General features: G+C 33.7%; 1 long non-coding RNA gene across 1 annotated transcript; it reads left to right on the top strand.

Annotated features, from left to right (window-relative positions):
• The first annotated feature begins 2,725 nt into the window (after positions 1 to 2,725).
• LOC115874632 lies at positions 2,726 to 4,349 on the top strand. The gene is made up of 3 exons (XR_004048869.1): positions 2,726 to 3,871; positions 3,990 to 4,268; positions 4,317 to 4,349. It is a non-coding gene; the product is annotated as an uncharacterized LOC115874632 (long non-coding RNA).
• The last annotated feature ends 3,170 nt before the right edge of the window (positions 4,350 to 7,519 follow it).

Consider the following 7,519-nt stretch of genomic DNA (forward strand, 5'->3'; position numbering starts at 1 on the left):
CCAGGAGGGTCTCTGATACTACCCTAGAAGTTTCAGACCTTTATCTCACCCGGAAGTGGTCGTACCGCAGAGCCCAAATAGAGTAAACGTCAAATATAAAACTTAAGCTAGAAGCCTCAAATTTGGTATGGAGATTCCAGGAGGGTCTCTGATACTACCCTACAAGTTTCAGACCTCTATCTCACCCGGAAGTGGTCGTACCGCAGAGCCCAAATAGAGTAAACGTCAAATATAAAACTTAAGCTAGGCGCTTTAAATTTGGTATGGAGGCTCCAGGAGGGTCTCTGATACTACCCTAGAAGTTTCAGATCTCTATCTTACCCGGAAGTGGTCGTACCGCAGAGCCCAAATAGTAAGTAACGACGAAATTAAAACTTAAGTTAGAAGCCTCAAATTTGGTATGGAGACTCCAGGATGGTCTCTGATACTACCCTAGAAGTTTCAGACCTCTATCTCACCCGGAAGTGATCGTACCGCAGAGCCCAAATAGAGTAAACCTCAAATATAAAACTTAAGCTAGAAGCCTCAAATTTGGTATGGAGGCTCCAGGAGGGTCTCTGATACTACCCTAGAAGTTTCAGACCTCTATCTCACCCGGAAGTGGTCGTAACGCAGAGCCCAAATAGAGTAAACATCCAAATATAAAACTTAAGCTGAGAGCCTCAAATTTGGTATGGAGACTCCAGGAGGGTCTTCTGATACTACCCTACAAGTTTCAGACCTCTATCTCACCTGGAGTGGTCGTACCGCAGAGGGCCAAATAGAGTAAACGACAAAATTAAAACTTAAGCTAAGTAGCCTCAAATTTGGTATGGAGACTCAGGAATCCTGATACTGCCCTAAGTTTCAGACCTGGATCTCATCGAGAGTGTCGTGCCACCAGATCCCAAATAGAGTAAACGACAAAATTAAAACTTAAGTTAGATGCCTCAGACCTGAATTCATCCGGAGAAGTCAGCCAGCAGATCTCAACATAAACGACGTACCTACCAGTTTAAGCCCGTATCTCAGTATGGTATACTCAGGTCTTCTGATACTGCCCAGAAGCAGACCTCTATTTTCATTTCGGAAGTTGCAGAGCAATATAACAGTCAACAGCTAGAAGCCTCAAATTTGATAGCGGAGACTCCAGGATGGCTCGATAATGCCTTAGAAGTTTCAGACCAGATCTCACCGAGAGTGGTCGTACCGCAGAGCCCAAATAGTAGTAACGACGAGTAATTAGCTTAGCTGAAGCCTGAAATTTGTAGGGTGGTATTTATGACTCTCCAGGAGAGTCATAAATACTACCCTACAAATTTCAGGCTTCTAGCTAAAGTTTTAATTTCGTCGTTACTTACTATTTGGGCTCTGCGGTACGACCACTTCCGGGTGAGATAGAGGTCTGAAACTTCTAGGGTAGTATCAGAGACCATCCTGGAGTCTCCATACCAAATTTGAGGCTTCTAACTTAAGTTTTAATTTTGTCGTTTACTCTATTTGGGATCTGCGGTACGACCACTTCTGGGTGAGATAGAGGTCTGAAACTTCTAGGGTAATATCAGAGACCCTCCTGGAGTCTCCATACCAAATTTGAGGCTTCTAACTTAAGTTTTAATTTTGTCGTTTACTCTATTTGGGATCTGCGGTACGACCACTTCCGGGTGAGATAGAGGTCTGAAACTTGTAGGGTAGTATCAGAGACCCTCCTGGAGTCTCCATACCAAATTTGAGGCTTCTAACTTAAGTTTTATATTTGACGTTTACTCTATTTGGGCTCTGCGGTACGACCACTTCCGGGTGAGATAGAGATCTGAAACTTCTAGGGTAGTATCAGACACCCTCCTGGAGTCTCCGTATCAAATTTGAGGCTTGTAGCTTAAGTTTTATATTTGACGTTTACTCTATTTGGGTTCTGCGGTACGACCACTTCCGGGTGAGATAGAGGTCTAAAACTTCTAGGGTAGTATCTGAGACTCTCCTGGAGTCTCCACACCAAATTTCAGAATTATAGTTTAAGTTTTAATTTTCTCGATTACTCGTTGGGCTATGCGGTACGACGAAAAGAAATCTATAAAATATGCGTAACAAATAATTTTTGTCTTATTATAGAGAATATAATATATAGGGTGATCCGATCTGTATTCCGGAAACTTTGGCAGCATATTTTGCAGATAAAAATAAGTAAAAAACTTCGTAAAAATTATCTACTAAAATGCTTAGTTCGGAGATACAGGGTGTAGAAGTTTCATTTTTATTTCGAATTTTTTCCAAATAATTTGTGAAGTAACGTCAAAGTTTAGATGAAAATTGGTGTCTGGAAGTTTTTTGATATGAGGAATTTGATAATTTTGGTAAAAAATCGAAATAAAAATGAAACTTCTACACCCTGAACTCCCGAAAGTAAGCTTCTTAGGACATACTATACATTTATACGAACTTTTTTACTTAGTTTTATCTGCAGAATATGCTGCCGACGTTTCCGGACTATAGTTTGGACCATCCTGTATATATAGAAATTTAATTAACTGCTAATGTCATTATTATTGTTTATTATAATTAAAAATGGAGAATATTTTTTTTTTTACATTACAAATATTGTTTTCCAATTTATATTATAATACTACCCTATGATCGAAAAAAACGGCGCCGGCGTCCAGTTGGCTGCGAAATGACGATCGATGACATTTCCCATATAAATTTATATATAAAATGACAGCGATCTTCATTTCATAGCCATCGCTGACGCCATTTTTTTTCGATTATACGGTATATATTTCTAGAGATTCAAATGTACCAGCTCTCTAATTAAAAATATCTTCAAATACCCCAACTCTTTAGTTGTTAAACAACTCAATACCAATAGATTTTTTACAATGAATTATCGATTATTCTCTTTCTAAATATTATAGGCAACCCAACTTTTCCTTCTTCAATAATATTTATTAAATATGTTATTAACATATTATAGTTATAAATAAATTAAATGATAACAAAAAAATAATATTACTAAGGGTTTAATAAAATCGTTAGGAAAAAGGTAGTATAAATTAAAAACAAAACCGGCAACATTGCACCATAATTTCTGTGTCAGAATCGGCGACAGTTGAAATATTTGAAGGCCGTTCATGTTTATTATGTGTTTATTTGATAATTATTACCATATTAAATATATTTTTCAAACAAAATATTGTTTATTTGGTACAGAAACAAATTATAATAACTTATATACACTAATATTGAAGCCTAGGTATGTATTTATTAATAAAATAGGTGAATTTAGTGTTCCACCGCAGAGCCCAAATGTTACCGACCGAATGAATAGATAATGAAAGATTATCTTCATTCATTACTTGAACTTCAATTTTGTATTCTTTAGTCTAAGCTTCAAGAGAGACTTCAAACTACAAATAAAATATATTTACGGTGAAACGTGGGTGAAACTGGGCGAAACCATGGAAAACTTTTGAAGAACCGTTAAAAATCCGTTCAAGTCGGTTAAAATTTAAATATAGAATTTAGAGAATTTATTTGAAGTTAGGTTCGTATCACTTGGCTAGCTGGTGGCTAGCAAGGTTATTAGATTCTACAGGTTACCTCAGTCGGCAGATTTTAGGCGAGAGGTGCGCGGAGGACGGCGGGTGTGCGTGACGTAGTTCTGAGACCCGCCGTATCTCTTTTTAATACCTTCCATTTCTTTCTTTTTCGTACGGTTTAATGGCAATGGCCGTTGGTTTGGTAGTGGTTTTGTATCGTTTTTGTATTATTTCTTTATTTGCTAATATTTCTTTAAGTGTTACTGGTTAAGTTAATTGTGGTCTGTGAACTACACATATTTAAGTACTTTGTGGACAATTTATTATTTGCGTAGATCTCAGGAACTGGCAATTAAGTGAGTATAATTACTTATATAAATGTTCAGCCTAGAGAAACGTTTATCGGCATGTTTATACTAATTTTTAATAACTATTTATTTTTGAAAAAAAAACAATAAGATTTAATATTTTTAGAATGCTGTGAACTCAGTGTACAGTTACTACTTGTCAAAATAGCCTAGAAAAGGCTAAAAATTTGGAAAAATTATTAAATTTCATGCTTTCCCGAAGAATACCGAAATTACTCAAATATGGGTGCAGATTCAAAGGGTGTAGAGTTGTAGAGATGGAAAATGGAATGTAGAAACTTGTAGGATTTGTTCAGATCATTTTACCGATGAGATTATGAAAGAGATCTTCAAGTAAGAGGAATTATTAGGACTTGGAAACTAAGAAAAACATTAAAAGCAATTGGTAAATAATTCAAAGCTTTTCGGCTTTTTTGTAATATAATATTTTTAGTTATATAGGTATGAGTAGAATCTTATGTAAAAGTAAAAAAGTCAGTCCACCTGACAAAATTGATCCATTGAGGCAAAAACGAGTTGAACAAAGAAGAACACAAGTGGCGGTGGAGGAACTACTAATGGAAAATTTCGAGGAAAGCAATGTAAATGTTGCCGAGGAACACAGTACCGTAGCATCTGGAGCTGTTATTACTTGTGTTGGTCATCCAATGTATGATGAATTATTGTTAAAATATAATGAATTGAAAACTATCCTTTCTCTAAAGGAAGAATTATTGATGGCAGAGGACCAAAAAATTAAGAAATAACAAAAACAACTTTTAAAATCTCAACTACACTTGAAGCAGAAAAGTCCTATAAAACAGTAGAATACTAAGTCGGTTAGTTTATTTATAAATTTTAAATTCAACTTTTGTGCTAAATTTAAACTTTAAGTTTAAAGAAAATAAACAAGAAATGCTAAGAATTTTTTTTTACAATGTAAACTATTTTTATTTATATACATATTTAGAAATTAATTATACAAACCATGTCGTAAAATTAGTATTTCTGAATTGTTTAAAACTGTTTGTACTAAATTTGCATATACATCATTTATATTACAAATAAATAATTTATTGCTTTGATTAGGTACTTTGATTTATTTATTTCAATAACTATACAAATTCATATATTACTAAATAAAAATGTAAGGGTATTGATAATAATTTCCAAATATTAAATTTTATTTATTGTATCTATTTTTATAAATATATACCAAAATATTTATGAAAAAGAAAATCAAGATTTATTCACGATAAGATCCTTTTACAAAATCTTCAAAATTAATTAACTTTTTACGTTTTAATACATTTACACATTTCATTTAAATTATATGAAAATAATTTAATTTTTTACATTTTAGAAAAAAATATAAATCATTACAAAATAATACCAATCTTTTTGTATTTTGCATTATTTTAAAGAGACGACAAAATACAAATTTAAACTGTTAGTACGAGAGAGACAAAATCCATATAACTTCTAGGCTAGACAAAGAGGAATTGGGTCTCGGGCTGACGTCACGCGCTATGATTGGTTGGGCTTAGGTGAGGTAACCTTTAGAGTATAATAACCTTGGGTGGCTAGTAGTAGTCTATGCCACAGAATAGATATCAACCAGAAACCTAACTGGAGCTGAAATCCGTGACGTTTCACGAATTGGGCCGCCATTTAATAGCGGTATAACACAGAGACGTATTTAATAAATTTCCGTTGAATGTATACAGAGTCGTATTTATTTTTTGTTGTAAATTGAAAAGTATAGAATTAATTAATATCATTCGGCAGTTAATAAAACTACTGCTTAAAACTTTAATAGGTGAGTTTGTTAAAGTTAAAAGTAAAGGCTAATTTGTTTAAGATGCTGTAATATTGGTTTAGTACAAATGTCCCAACATATTTTATGGAGTAATATTTTTAATGTAAAACTTATTGCCAGCGATAAAAAACACTGCATTAGTAAACCATTAGAGATATCGCGGTATAAAAATAGTTTATATTTTTAAACGATTTTATTTAACTTTACCATACCTTTGTTTGTTGCAAATCTGGCAGCAGCTTTATTGATCACTTCTATTATCCCAATTTTTCCGAAATGTTGCACACGTATTGAGTTCCGGTGACACTTTTATAATATTTTTGAAGAAAAAAAATCAAATTAGCGGATCCAATATGGCGGATTTTTTAATATAAGAAGAGATTTGCTTGAAATTTAAAACTTTGGGTTCTTTATAAGGACACTTGAGATACTTACCTTCAATTGGCCCGTTTTAAAACATCCTGTAAAGATAAGGTAGGTGTTCATTTAAGTTTCAAACGAAATAAATAAACAAGCTAACATCAGCGGTGGGATTCTGTAAGCTCTGTAGCAAGAAATTTCCTGTCTAGCCTATGCTATTTGTATACGATTGATGAGTCACTAGACAGAAAATATGTTTACAGAATCGCTAGCCAGAATACTTAGGTATTTATTCATGCCTCCATATAATTAGTTTGTTTTTATTGGCTGTTTTAAAATTAAGGTTTATCTTTTTTAATGTATAATACAATTTCATAAGCAGATATAATTTAGTTACATATTTTAGGGGAAAACTAGTACATGGATGTTTGAAATTAATTTGTTTGCATATTATATAAATTTCTTTAATAAAATGTCTTGTCCCATATTCTTCATAATATTTACTAAAAACAGGTTCTAATGAAGAAACATAAGATACAAAATTGTCATGTGACATCTGAAGATTGCCAAAAATATCTAAATTATTATTTTCACTCTTTATTATTTTCATAGGCACGTAAATGGCAAAACAACGATGTATCATCTAACTCACTGTGTGCCTTTGCATATTTGGTACATATATCACATGAATGTATACTCAAACATTTTTTTATTAAATATCCACAAACGTATCGTAAAACATTTTGCGTCCTGGCGAAACATAACTCCGGCTTTTGCACATTCTTGAGGCACAAACTGAACCAGTATTCTTTGAAGTTATTATAAATAATGTACCTAGCACAACAAATATTTAATAACTATTCCAGACTATTCGCTCCGTTCAGTTATAAAACAACACAAACTACAATATTCAATATTTACGAAAGACGAACAGCTACTGCTCTCAGCAAAACGCAAAACATAAGTGAACTGCGAACGCCAGTGCGTTGACAGGTTCTACCGCTATTTTTAGGTTAGGCGATGTTTCCCGCGCAAACTCTAAGTTAGGCTTCTGGTTGATATCTATTCTTGTGTCTATGCCATTAGTACTTTGTTTTACGGCCTGACCTGTCAGGGCCATTCGGCCGTTGTTTTGATTATTATCATCAGGGTTCGCCTGATGCCTGATTTAATTTTGACATTTGATGTTTGATGTCATATATTTTCGTTTTGGGAGCGGGAGCGGGATCTCCCGTTATCGTCGTAATATCTGGAAGATCCGTGCCGTTCGCTTCTTCGAAATTTACCATTCAAACAGCTAATATTTAATTGTTACTTGTTTTAAACAAGTACGATTTTTTAAAAAATAACCGGCTATAGGTTATTGAACGTAATGCAAGGTTATTAGGTTAACTGGTGAAAAAAAAACTACCTTTAAATAACCGGTTATTTTAGAGGAAAATACCGGTTATTCAAAAAACCGGTTACTTTTGCCCATC

This window comes from Sitophilus oryzae, unplaced genomic scaffold (genome assembly GCF_002938485.1).
Source record: "Sitophilus oryzae breed Bouriz unplaced genomic scaffold, Soryzae_2.0 scaffold_1018_pilon_pilon, whole genome shotgun sequence".
Classification (NCBI taxonomy): domain Eukaryota; kingdom Metazoa; phylum Arthropoda; class Insecta; order Coleoptera; family Curculionidae; genus Sitophilus; species Sitophilus oryzae.